The sequence below is a fragment of the Triturus cristatus genome, chromosome 3_2 (assembly GCF_964204655.1).
Source record: "Triturus cristatus chromosome 3_2, aTriCri1.1, whole genome shotgun sequence".
Lineage (NCBI taxonomy): Eukaryota > Metazoa > Chordata > Amphibia > Caudata > Salamandridae > Triturus > Triturus cristatus.
In genome coordinates this window covers 923,994,116-924,007,619 of record NC_140584.1, presented here as the reverse complement: position 1 = coordinate 924,007,619, position 13,504 = coordinate 923,994,116, and the positions used below count along the sequence as shown (strand labels likewise).

The 13,504-nt window shown below is 42.8% G+C and overlaps 1 long non-coding RNA gene across 1 annotated transcript in view; it reads left to right on the top strand.

Moving 5' to 3' along the window:
• LOC146858808 (uncharacterized) overlaps positions 1–12,969 on the top strand; it is an 85,184-nt gene extending 72,215 nt beyond the window's left edge. The window contains exon 3 of the long non-coding RNA XR_014979699.1: positions 9,910–12,969. This is a non-coding gene — a long non-coding RNA (uncharacterized LOC146858808). The remainder of the gene's footprint in view (positions 1–9,909) is intronic.
• The last annotated feature ends 535 nt before the right edge of the window (positions 12,970–13,504 follow it).

The following is a 13,504-nucleotide window of genomic DNA, read 5'->3' as shown; positions in this document are numbered from 1 at the left end:
GAATTTGATGCCTATGGTTCGAACCATAATTCCTTGTAAGGAATAAAGCCTTTCAGAACCTCTAATACCACGGATTCTGCCTCTTATTTTTACTGAGTTATTCTTACTAGACTTTACCGCATGAAAAATAGTACAGGTAATTAAATATTTACCACATAAATTGGCGCCCGAACAGGGACACTTTCTCATCTCACGCGCCGGAGGTGCGTTGCAGGCCCGGTCTCCTGCCACAGCTGGACGGACAAAAACGCGTACCCGCAGGATTTCCTGTATCTCCCTCCGGCCAAGCGGGGGTGACTGAGGCTGCGATCAACACCCAGACGAGGCGGTGAGAAGTGCGAAGTATCCCGACCAGAGCCTAGCTGAGAGAGCAAGATCCGAGGTATACAGAGGCCCACCAGGTTCCGAAGCTCCGAGTCCAGTCGAGTCCAGTCCGGTCCAGTTCAGTTCAGTTCCGAGGCCTTCCGTTCCGTGCTACCCGGTGAGTACCGTTGCTGGGGAGGCAGTTAGACGTGCACATTAATTTGTGCCGGTCCTGACGGGTTTGGGTACACAGATCCGGTCTGCACTGTTTTAGCAGTGTATCTGTACTGTTTAGCAGTATATCCAGTATGTCTTGCATATAATTCAGTATTATCTAGTGTTAGTATTATGTCAGTAACTAGTTTCCTATTAGTTATCATTGTTCGTTAACTGTTAAATGTTAAAAGTTTTAATACGTTCTACATATTGTGGTGTGAATGATTGTTCATTATTGTGTTTATTGTATTAAGTGTGTTCAAGATTAAGTAATAAGGTCTAAAAAATGCCGCTCTTTTCAAAATTAAGACAGATCAAAACCAGAAAAGGGGTACTCGAGGAAGCTGTTCCCATTCCACCTAGGGACACTCCAGGGTACTTTATGTATCATAAGCATGGCCTGGATGCCGTATTATTTCTTGATTTATGGGTGGACTACACCAAAGATCTACCAGAAAGTCAGAGGTGGCCCGCAGCTGGGACCTGGGATACAGATTGCATCATGAGAGTAGAAGAAGAATTATGGAAAAAGAAAGCCAGACAGTCACAGAAAGATGCCATTGAATTATGGCGTAAAGAATCATATAGACGTACAGAAAAAGCGCTCAGACAGGAAGAGAAAAGTAGGGAGAATTCAAATAAAGCTCGAGAAAATATATTAATTGGGGAAGGTACCCGAGTAAAAACAGAACAAGTGGACAGACAACGAAACACTCTTATGAATGGTATGTATCCTCTTCTGGCCGAAGGGTTACCTCAGGCCACTCCGGAAATACCGAAAGACTTGACACCTCCATTACTCCCGATAAAAGCACATCCCAAAACAGCAAAAGATGTTTTCCTTTCTTCATTTTTAGATGATGTAACTCCTGAATATGCTAATGTTCCGCCACACACACCGCCTACCGATGGTGCTCAACGCCAAGATCATCCGTCTGTATCCCCGCAACAACAAACTCCTACGCACATTCCCACAGGTCCATCTGTTTCTACCGCTTTTCCCACATCTACAGTTTCTATCTTACATCCAACAAATCCTTTCGTGCCTAGCACCTCAGACGGTGCGACAGGAGGAACGACAGAAATTTTTGCCACGCCACCCCGAGGAAATAAATTATCCCTTAGAGATTTAGCATACGAACGTACACCCCAACTAGCAACTTCCGACATGTTTAAAGAGCATCTAGTGGATTGTAGATATGATCCTGTGCCCGGTAGACGGGACGGTATGCTGCTGTCATCACTACGTATACGACGAGCTTCAAGGTATTTAGCGACACTACCAGGAATGGTGGCACATTTAGACAATATATACCACTTTGTCCAATCAGGGCGAGGCCCTGAAAGTATTGACGAAGCCATGGAATACCAGAAAGTGGATGTACAGAGACAACTGTTACGCTTCTTCATAAACTGTGTGATCAGAAACCAAGACAGGCCTGAGGTAGAGCAGAAGGAAATGCAAGTACTTACCAAATGGGGTCAGAATATATCAGAAGGGAAACATGATAGACAGACATGTATAGTAGTTATGTGCCGAAAGATCCGCAAAGAAGTAGAACGAATACATAAAGAAAGATTAGAGACAGACCAACATGAATCAGAGGGAGAGGAGGACGAAGAATCAGAAATGCCCACAGGACGCTTAGAGACAATGGCTTATGTAGGTAGAGGAAGATCTTTTAATAATACCAGATGCTTTAATGATCCAATACGTCCGATACGTCCAGAATGTAACAGAAATTTTCAAGCCCCTATGTTAAATATAAGGTCTCCTGAACACCTATTCCAAGCCGCTGATAAACTACTCCGAGACCGAAGGGGGTACCATATGCTCGATTCTATGGATGAACAAGAATTAGCCAGGTCAGCAGTACAATGGGCTGACAGTTCTGAGAAATACAGTGATGATGCGTTGGCACACACGTTTTTGAACCTTACCCCAGACGAACAGCGTTTAGCTGGTATATACATGATTCAACACCTTCTTATATTATATAAAAGCCAACACTCCGATCCTGGACCCCTACCTGACGTATTGACAGAATTACTCACGAATAAATGGAGAGGTTCAGGTACTGATTTAATTAAAGAAATTCTAGAATTTCGAAACCAATATATAGTTTTCGTATGCCCAGAACATGTTCCAGTTCCCACTATGGGAAGAAAAATGTATCACATAGATAGACAGAATCCCTTACGCGAAGTACACCCAATCAGAGGTGAAGATAATACCTTTAAACGCGTGTTTGTGTACACGCCTATAACTAAAATTGAATTATTAGAAATGAAGAAAGTAGTACCCAGCCATGACAAGGATCCAGCAGGTTTCCACCGTGAGATAAAAGACATGTTACTCATGGGAGAGTATACCTACCCCGACATTATGAAAATATTAAAAGTATTAATGCCTGCCGGTATTTACGAGAAACTCAAAGAAAAGGAATGGGAGGTGGGAGACCAAAAGATAGATTGGACAGCATTAGAAAACGAAGAAAAGGCCCGAGCTGCAGGATCAGGGCTTGGGGAAAAGACTACAGCATTACCAGGATTATTAGTGCAGGTACTACCACGTTTATTAACTACGAAAAAGGAGGACTGGGGTGCAATATCAGCCTGTAAACAAAAGCAAGATGAAGACACTAGCGATTTCTATTCCCGATTTGAAAAATGTTTTGGTATTAATAGTGGCATAAAAGCAAGTAGCGAGTCATATCCACATCTGTTTGTGACAAAATTAGTTGAAAATTCCCTACCACAAGTTAAGAATAGAGTATTGAAATTCGAGAGTACCTGGCAAGGTAATACCCCGTCACAGATGTTACAGATGTTACAATATCACCACAATAGAATAATATGTTGTTCTCCGGATGGAGTACGATTATTTTTACGTGACTTCAAAGGTCACTACGTGTCCAGAGACATGGATCACCGGCTGCAGAATCTACCTGCACATTTATGGGCACAAGGCCCCACTGATGTTGGTCGCATGAACATTACACCATATCGAGTCACACTAAAAACAGGAGTGGTACTACCACGAATGCGACAATACAAGTTACCACCCGATGCTGTTGTGGCTTTGCTGCAAATCATTGACGAGCTCATTGCACAAGGAGTGGTTGTGGAAACCGACTCCAATGTATGTAATTCCCCGATAATTCCGATTCTTAAAAGAACGGATCCAAAAGCACCACCAGTATATCGATTAGTTATTGATCTGCGAGAATTAAATAAATGCATTGTACCACAATACCCCGTGGTCCCAGATATCTCTTCATTATTAACGGCCATAGATTCAGAAGCAACGTTCTTTACTGTAATTGATCTCAAGAACGCTTTCTTTAGCGTCCCAATCGATCCGGAAAGCCAATATTTGTTCGGATTCAGTTTAAATGGACGAAGTTTTAAATTCACACGCGCACCTCAAGGATTCACAGAAAGCCCCAGCATCTATAGCCAAGCACTGAAAAGAGAGCTTGACAGTATTCACATGCCAGCTCACACTGCCCTGCTTCAATACGTCGATGATCTGCTGATCACCGCACGAAGCGAACCTGAATGTGAAAAAGCATCACTGACGGTTTTACATTTCTTAGCCGACAAGGGGCACAAAGTGTCCCCTTCGAAACTACAATTCTGTGTCCAGCAAGTTGTTTACCTTGGGCACTTGCTGTCCAAGGAGGGAAGACAGCTTACACCCGACCGCATCCAGTTAATTGCTAACATGCCACCACCTAAGACACAAAAGGAGGTGCGGGCTTTTATAGGCCTCACTTCATACTGTGGGCAGTGGATCCCTCAATATGCATTTCTAGCAAAACCACTCATTCAGTTGACAACACAGGAGGCAGCCACATCGACTGTCCTCCCTTGGACTCAAGAACATACACAAGCTTTTGAAAGCTTAAAGAAAGCTTTATGTCAAGCACCTGTTTTAGCAACACCATGTTACAGTAAACATTTTACACTCTTTGTTACAGAACGCGAAGGTACTGCCTTGTCAGTACTCACTCAGGAACAAGCAGGATCACACAAACCATGTGCTTATTTTTCTAGTACATTAGAGCCCGTAGCTCAGGCTCTTCCTGCGTGCCTGAAATCAGTGGCAGCAACAGCTTTAGCAATCAGACAAAGCGATGCCATAGTGTTAGGACATCAATTGACAGTACAAGTACCACACGCAGTAGAGGTTCTCTTGAACCGAACGCAAACACAACACTTGACTATAGCAAGACTCACCGGTTATGAATTAACATTGTTTCAGCCACACATAGAAATCAGACGTTGTAATACATTAAATCCTGCCACACTTTTGCCAGTAAACGGAACAGATCCATTAGCACATGATTGTATTGAAGTCATTACTATCACGACGAAACCCAGACAAGATTTGACAGATATCCCTTTATTAGATCCGGACCTGACATTGTATGTAGATGGTTCATGTATGAGAACAAGTACAGGAGAGTTAGTGGCAGCTTACGCAGTCACAACAGACACTGAAGTGATCGAAACAAATTGTATTGACACTTTGTCAGCTCAAGCAGCAGAGCTCATCGCTCTGACACAAGCCTGTATTCAAGCCACAAATAAGAAAGTCAACATATACACAGATTCACGTTATGCATTCGGAGTCGTCCATGACTTCGGCGTACTGTGGCGAGAGAGAGGTTATTTAACGTCTCACGGTACCCACATCCAACACGGACCCCTCATTCAAGCTCTATTAGACGCGATTCATCTACCTACTGCAATATCGATTATGAAATGCAAGGCCCATACGAAAGTTACCGATATCATTTCCCAGGGTAACGACCTAGCTGACAGAACAGCTAAACAGACTGCTCAGAACCAGACTCATACAACTGACACGACAAAGACAATAGTTCCGACACCAACACATTGCATGACAGTTAAGGATCCCGCCCTTGATGTAATTGACATACAGACACATGCTACACCAGAAGAAATAAAGAAATGGACTGAATTAGGAGGGATCCAAACGGATCAAGGATGGATGACAAAGGGAAAATCTATATGGTTTCTTCCCGACTCCATGGTTCAAGTCATCATTAACACAATACATAGTCCAGCGCACCTAGGAGAAAAAGCTATGCTAGATAGTATTCAACACATTTGGTTCAACAAACACTTACGAGCAGCAGCTAAACAAAAAGTACGTACCTGTATGATATGTTGTCAGTTTAATCCAGGTAAAAGCATTCCCGTAGAGCAGGGTGGATTTCAACCTCCCGATCACCCTTTTGAAGTCCTCCAGATGGATTATATCCAGATGGAACGTTGTCGAGGATTCAAATATGTCCTCGTAGTTGTCTGTGCTCTTTCCCGGTGGACAGAGGCGTATTCCGTCTCAGATTACACTGCCCCGACTACTGCCAAACAGTTAGTTCGAGAATTCTTCCCACGGTATGGTTTGCCCCGTATCGTGTACTCAGATAATGGCCAGCCATTCTCATCCGAACTAATGAAACACGTTTCACTTCTGTTAAGTTATCAATGGAAATTCCACTGTGTCCGACATCCCGAAGCAGCAGGTCTCGTGGAACGTCATAATCAAACTCTGAAAATTAGATTGTCCAAAGTATGTAGAGAAAAAGGTGTCGATTGGATAGTAGCCTTACCAGTTGCGCTCTTTTACATGAGAATGGTAGCACATTCTCGAACAGGGCTATCCCGGATGAGGTGATCTTCGGTAGACCACCAAATATGTGGGGGACGCCTATACCTCGTAAAATCACTGATGTTGACTGTAATATGCTGACAGATTACCTGGCTTCCTTGATGTCTGCACTACAATCTTGTCGTTCACAGGTAGCTGCAGCTTTTCCCGATAACACTGAGGTGAAGCCCCATGACGTGGTTCCAGGTGACCTGGTTCTTGTGAGGAATTTTGACCGGAAGACCCAGCTGGAGCCCAGGTGGCAGTCGCCCAAGCTCGTCTTGCTGACCACAAGGACAGCCGTGAAGATTGAGGGACGTAAAGGGTGGTTGCACTCGAGCCATATCAAAAATTTTTATGGACTACCGTCCGATGTGAACACTCAGCCCTGCATTCCTTCTTCACAGACAGACTCAAAGCTCCCCTTGGTTGAAAAGACGGAGACTGAACTCTATAAACTGAAACTAAGGTCTAGCAAGTCAGACAATTTGATTGTTTAAGTCCTCTCCAAGGTGAATCGGTTGAATTTGTCTCTGACATGTATCCTCTAGACCGAAATAGAGAGAGAAATAGACAGATACAGCTTAAAAAACATGCGTACTGTAAATCGCTTCGTAGTCACTGCATAGTGACATTATTAATTTTGTTTTTTCTAAGTCTTCTGATCATCATTTCTAGTGTATTGCTACATATGTATTACCCTATTTCTAAGCGTGCTTACAATGCTACTGCTGAACATTCTTTTAGCGAATTACCTCCGCATGAGTTGTCTTATAGATTTGCGCTGCGCAACAACACTTTTATTAGTATGTTACATCATTCCCATCAGACCAACAATGCTACCAATTGTTGGATATGTGGCCGACTTCCTCCCTATCAGAGCTATAAGGGAGTTTTGCCTCTCTTTCCGTATCCGTTCACACACAATGGCTCCTGTGGAGCATGGTTTAGTTTGATTAATTCCCTAGATTCAAATTCAGTAGTTTATCAAGACAACTGGGTATGGGGAAACCTGAACCTAGTTTTGCTTAAAGTCTGCTACCCTAACAAGGAGGGACTTCCCAAAAGAACAGGAACTGATCTAGAAAATGAAGTATATGGATTAGGTAACTTTACACTTAACCTCATGATTCTAAATGTTGAATCCGAAGCTACACCAATCTTGCCCGCTATGTCAGTATTTCCAGTTAAAGGTGAATTATGTGTAAGAAAGAATGGTTCCATACACATGGGCCATAGTAAATGCACCACTGTGATAAAATTCAGTGATCAAGGCAAGTCTACATTCAGAGCTTCTCGTCATTCCTACTTCATATGTGGTCAGACTGCATATATACGTTTACCTCTAGATTGGGATGGTACCTGTTACATAGCATTCCTTCTGCCACCTGTTTTCCTAGCCCCTCCTGACTATCACAGAAATACCCATTTAGTACACAATAGACAGCAGAGAGATCTCCCGATTGTCGATTATACTGAAACGGCATGGGAGCAATACACAGATTTCAATAAAGGTTTCTTTCCCTATATAGGTACAGTAACTAATAGTAAACTGATACGTAGATTAACTAGAACCCTTGAAGCAGTAGTGAATGAGACTACTTCCGCCCTAGGCAACTTAACAGAGGAGCAGTCTGCGATGCGGATTGTTGTGCTTCAAAATCGTCTTGTCCTTGACGTCATCCTGGCCGATAGGGGCGGAGCTTGTAGGGTCATCGGATCAAGTTGCTGTGTTTTCATACCAGAAAACTCGCCGTCAGTATATAAAGCCATAACTCGCCTTCATAAGATTATAAGCCAGATACACCAGAGTCCAGGCACCTGGACTTGGTCCGGTTGGTTCTGGAGCGTGTTGTCAGCCTGGGGATGGAGGATTCTATCCTTCCTAGGTATTGGCTTTCTCATATTGTTCAGTTGCTGCTTATGTCTACAATGCGGGCCAGCGATTTGTGGTCTGTGTGCCACATCGTGTATCCCGCCTTCAAGTTTTCGTTCAAGATCCCGGAAGAAGAAAGAAGAACAAATGATGCTATATGAACAGATTGATGGATTGATGAAGATCGATATCTCCTGAGGGTCCGTAGGGGACAAGGAGGGAATGAGGAAATATGAATTTTATGATCAGATTATGTCCCCTATCTTAGACCCCAACGGCTCCATGTACATGCTACAAGTACATGTATGTTCCCTCCAGTTCCAGTTATGAAGACGCAAATACATGTGCGTCCACCGTCAACATGTCCTCTTTCAGATCCGCCATGAATGAGTCGGATATTCCGTTCCTAAGTATGAAAGGCCACCGACTTTATGTGGTTCACTTTCCACATTTTACAGTTCAGGCGAGTAGGCCCTGAATTCTGCCATCAAGCCTTTTCCTGCCTTCTGCCTCTGAAAGCTCCAGTCCGAGCCCGCATCTGTATCCATGAACTTTGTCCTACTCCCTGCGCGGCTAACGGTGCCTGATCCGGCTTGTTGCCTGCCAAAAACTGTATTTCACCTTCAAGATTATCTGCTCCGCTCCTCATCCGATGCATTCCTGTCTAGTAGTTTAGGTAAACATTCTTCCAGCTACCGAGCAAAGGGCCAGGCCTCACTGTCCTCATGCAAGTAATTCCTAGCCCCGGTTACTATGGAGGATTCCTGCCCCCTCGCATCTCATGTAGACGCTTAGACGCTTGTACACGCACTAACAGTCAGTATAGAATAGATTCCGTCCGAGAGACCTTTCCTTTTGGATAATACAGTTCTTTAAACATAAGATATTAGATATGATTTGGGATTAGGTTGACATGACCCCCCAGACTTCTGTCTCCACATGTAGAGCTAAATGTCAAGTCCCTTTCACCCTCTAGTTGCACGTCAATCACACGTCATGCGGCTGCGCACGCATCTCTGCCAAGTATTTCTGCTGACATTGCAGGATTCTTTTATGGATCCACCCACCTGTGACATCATGTTTAATGACGTTTCTAGTTTACGCCTATGTTTACGCCTTTTTTCATTACGTATGTGTATTATTATCTATATTATCAGCTGTTACGCCTCCTGCATCTGTCTTAATGTAATGCTTTTCATATAAATATCTTTACCTGTCAATAATGTATTGCCTTCCCTTCCTGAACCCTCGTGGTGATGGAATTTGATGCCTATGGTTCGAACCATAATTCCTTGTAAGGAATAAAGCCTTTCAGAACCTCTAATACCACGGATTCTGCCTCTTATTTTTACTGAGTTATTCTTACTAGACTTTACCGCATGAAAAATAGTACAGGTAATTAAATATTTACCACAGACTAATGGCCATTACTTACCTGAATGCTCTGCTGTGAACTTGGTTAACGGAGTTCTGGCCCCTCACACTTCATCTAAAAAAATAAACAAAGATCAAGCCCTAGTTAATATTTCAGCCTTCCCTATTGTTGATGGCATCGTTAGGGATAAAGTACCATTTGATATACATTGCCCGACTGAAACTTTGAACATTCTATACGTATTCTGCGTTTCTTTAGGAGATGTGGTTTTTGCCTGGAATACACTCTGATGACTGGGATGTTAACGCTGTTTATTCATTGTTTCCTGATTTAAAATATTATACTGCTTTTGACAATGCATTTTGTCTTTGCTGTCATCTACTATTGATTTATGCAACTGTAATTTTATGTACACTAGAGGGATATTTGGATTTATTGTAATTTCATTACTTCCAGCCCTGAGGAAGTCGCTTGGGTTAATCACTATCGCGACGAAACGCGTTGGGAGTGGAAGATCTCTTTTCAAGAATAAAGAAGAACAAGAGTTCTAATCAATGTCATTTGTCTACTGAATTTGTATACATACATTTAAATAGTTTGCGTGTGCATCAACAGCTGGTTTTTGGTCTTTTCAATCATTGATTGAGTTACTTAGGGAATTGGTTGTTATTCCCTATCTTGATAGCACCGCACATATTAGATTTAATTTCTTAAATATTTATGTGAATTCCTGTTGGAGCGCTAGTTTCGTTTTCCCTTACACCCATCAGGCAATTAGTTATGTCGACAATGGTTGGAACATTACACATTGGCATCTGTGAAACAGCATCTTTCCCTTTTATCAGGTAATATCGATCTTGCTGATTTTCTTTTGGGTCCAAAGTTCCTCCGGGCAAAACGTTTTGTTTATGCTGCATTTAATGCATTTAATGAATTTTGGAAGCTATCGCAGATGGAAGCTGCAGTCCGCCTGTGCCAAATTGACCAAGATAATTTAGAAAAGTTCTCGCAGTAGTCGATAACAGCATTAATGCACTGTCTTCTCGTATATATACTTTGGATAATATTGTATCATCGGTCATTGACATTGTTCAAAATGAAGTGTCTGTTTTGTACCATGGTCAAAATCAGTTACGTTCTGTAATGCAATTTGGTTGGACCTTGCAAACACTCAAAAGTGGGAAAGTCCATGGGATTACCTGAATGCTTCTGCACTGTTTTTACCATTTAATTTGACAGATAAGTAGAAATTGACGTCAATAAAAGACACAAGATACACAAATTTACATATCGAACAACTAGAACAGTTACCATTTTCTGTGGCAGAAACTGATTTATCTGTGTGGGTAATACATGGGGTTATTTCATTGCCTCTCTCTCTGTTCAAGTTTATGGCCTGCATGAAACACTATCCGGTTGGTAGATATGAGCCCCTTAGGAATAGCTATATTCATGAAATATGGTTGTTGCCTTTCACATTTCGGTTTCAACGAGCAGATAAGGAGGTTTTCCTTACAGTGGAGGATTGTGATTCTACAGTAGGGCACTCCCTGGTCTGTAAACAAGTAAAACATCACAGTGCCTACAATGTTTCGGCCCCTAATTTGGCTTGTTTTTTTTAAAGGGACCCCGGTCCCAGCTATTATTCCCGCATTAACTTTGCTTTCTAACGGCAGTTATCTGATTCTTAATATTCAAAACTGCTTCGGCTTACGGGCAGGCATCCTGTATATAGTAACAGTTTCACAATGTGTTACAGCAATGTCCTGTTTCCACCCCTGCATGGGATTGTAGATAGTTCGCTTTGGCCTTTCATTCCAACTTTGAAAACAGATTTCAATAAGCGAAGTAGACTCAAAGTGCTATTCTTTCAACAATAAGTGGCTCTCACATCAGCTCCTGAGACCTTCGACTTGCGGGTAGCAAGAACCGCAAATGAGATTCAGTCACTGCTAAACACGAATCTCCCAATCCATTTTGGAGAATTAATTCACAAAATATTTATTGCGTCTGATACAGAGGCCCTTGCCCACTTTTTTAATCTTGTGGGCTCCGGACTTGTCACTTCCTTTCAGACTATTTTTGGAGTAATCCCAGCATTTATCCAATCTATTTTTTCCAGCGCCTTCGGAGGGTTTCCCCTATTGCTCTTGTTGATTTGCAGCATACTTGTACTTCTACTTCTGCTCCGCAATGGCTACTCGACCTGTGGTACAGCCAAGCCCGGTCCAGCTGCAGCTGTACCATGATTGGATGCAGCAGCTTTTTGGTCTTAACATCGACTATTGGCTGACCTTCCGTTATGCCTACTTTACCTGCGTGCAACCTGTGTTCTACTGCCTCCAGTACCCTTTTCAATGGGCCCTGGATGTCTGCCTCTCCAATACGGCACACGCTGCCCTGGATTATGAACTGTTGATGGGTCTGTTGATGGCCCATGACCAGGACTGTTCCGTGGGTATGCGCCTAGTGTGCGATCCTCTACTTGGACCAACGGCACATTTGAGTACCTGTGCTCGTGCACAGCGCCTCATGGATTGGAGTTTCATCGAAGTTAATGCAGGTTGCCCTGATATGTTCCTAACGGCTTCTAAATAGGAGGAGCATGTGTGCTCGTTCGACTTACTTAATTGGATAGCAAACCTTTTTACTATGGAAGGTTCAGACAACATGCTGGAGTTTATGACAATCCACTTTTTCCGCAACATGTTTGACTGTGAAGATTTGCTGTGAATGGATATAGGTTTGGGTCCACAGTTGGCTATTTTTAAATTTAAGAAAAAAAACTAAATTTGGGGTCCAAAAATATTCTAGTTGGGATACCACTGGGATGCTTTGCCTCTGCTTATCTCCGATTTTTGTTTTTGCCCAGTCCTAACGACCTGACCAATGGGAGAGTGTCACATGGCCCATAGGGACATTGCTTTCTTCTCTAAGTTAGCATGAGCACACTGCAGCTTGCCCGCTGCTTTGCGCACTTTACTAAACAACTTAATTTTTGCTTCATTTCTATGGCTGTTTTCACAAGACAACTCATCCTGTATTCACATTCTGCAGGTTCCTGGGATGTTGACTGAACTTTGTGAGCAAGGTCGAACAACAATGCCCCTTGTTATTTTGTTCTGGCCAGGCCTTAGCCCTCAGACAAAATACTAATGCTGCTGTTGCTTGAACAACGTACTTTGGTTTTAATGGAATACACAAATAGGTTGCACACACTGGGGCAGGGACCTTTCCAGGGAGAAGAGAGAGACAGCACCTATGATGTAGTTCTACCATCTATAGGCTAAGGTATGGGGGCTGCTGACAAAGCCCAGAGATCTAATATATAATAATACTGCTTCTTAGCAAGGGGAGGGAGGTTAGGCTCTATTGTCTTCTCATGATGACATCCCCCTTCATGATTTATGGACAACTGCTATGCTGACTGTATTTGTACTATGCATTTTCCTGCTTGTTGTGGCACATATACTGCATGTTAGGGCACGTTAGTTGAAATAAATATTTTTAACTGTTTTGCCTCTCTGTCAGATCTTATTGTGGACAAGTACAAGAGTGCGAGCGAAAAGGTGTGTCTTGCTACCACGATTCCTGAGAGATCTGTGTTGTGTTCTGGAGTGTCTAATCAACTGTTTCTCTGTGGGCGAGTAGGAGGGCAAGTGAGACACTATAGCTAGTCAGTCCTGGGCTCATGGGTACTAAGGTGGTAGTATGACTCTGTCCCTATACACCAAGGTCCTATAAACCTGCGCATAGTTCTGTTTTTGGGCAGAATCCCTGCAACATGCTCTGTTTTTCCTGAATCCAGAGAAAGAAATGAACAGCTGCTCATCGAGGGTATACCATATAAGATGTTCAACACACAACACAAAATTACATCTTTTTGGGGGCGAAAGGATAAACATTCAACATCAGTTGGATGGATGGAATCCAATAATGGGTGTAATAATGTGCCAAGTCTGAGGCCTTCCACTCCTCTTTCTTGATTATCGATGACAAAAAAAGAAAACGTTTTCAAGATCAGTAACCGTGCAAGACAGGAATGGATTGA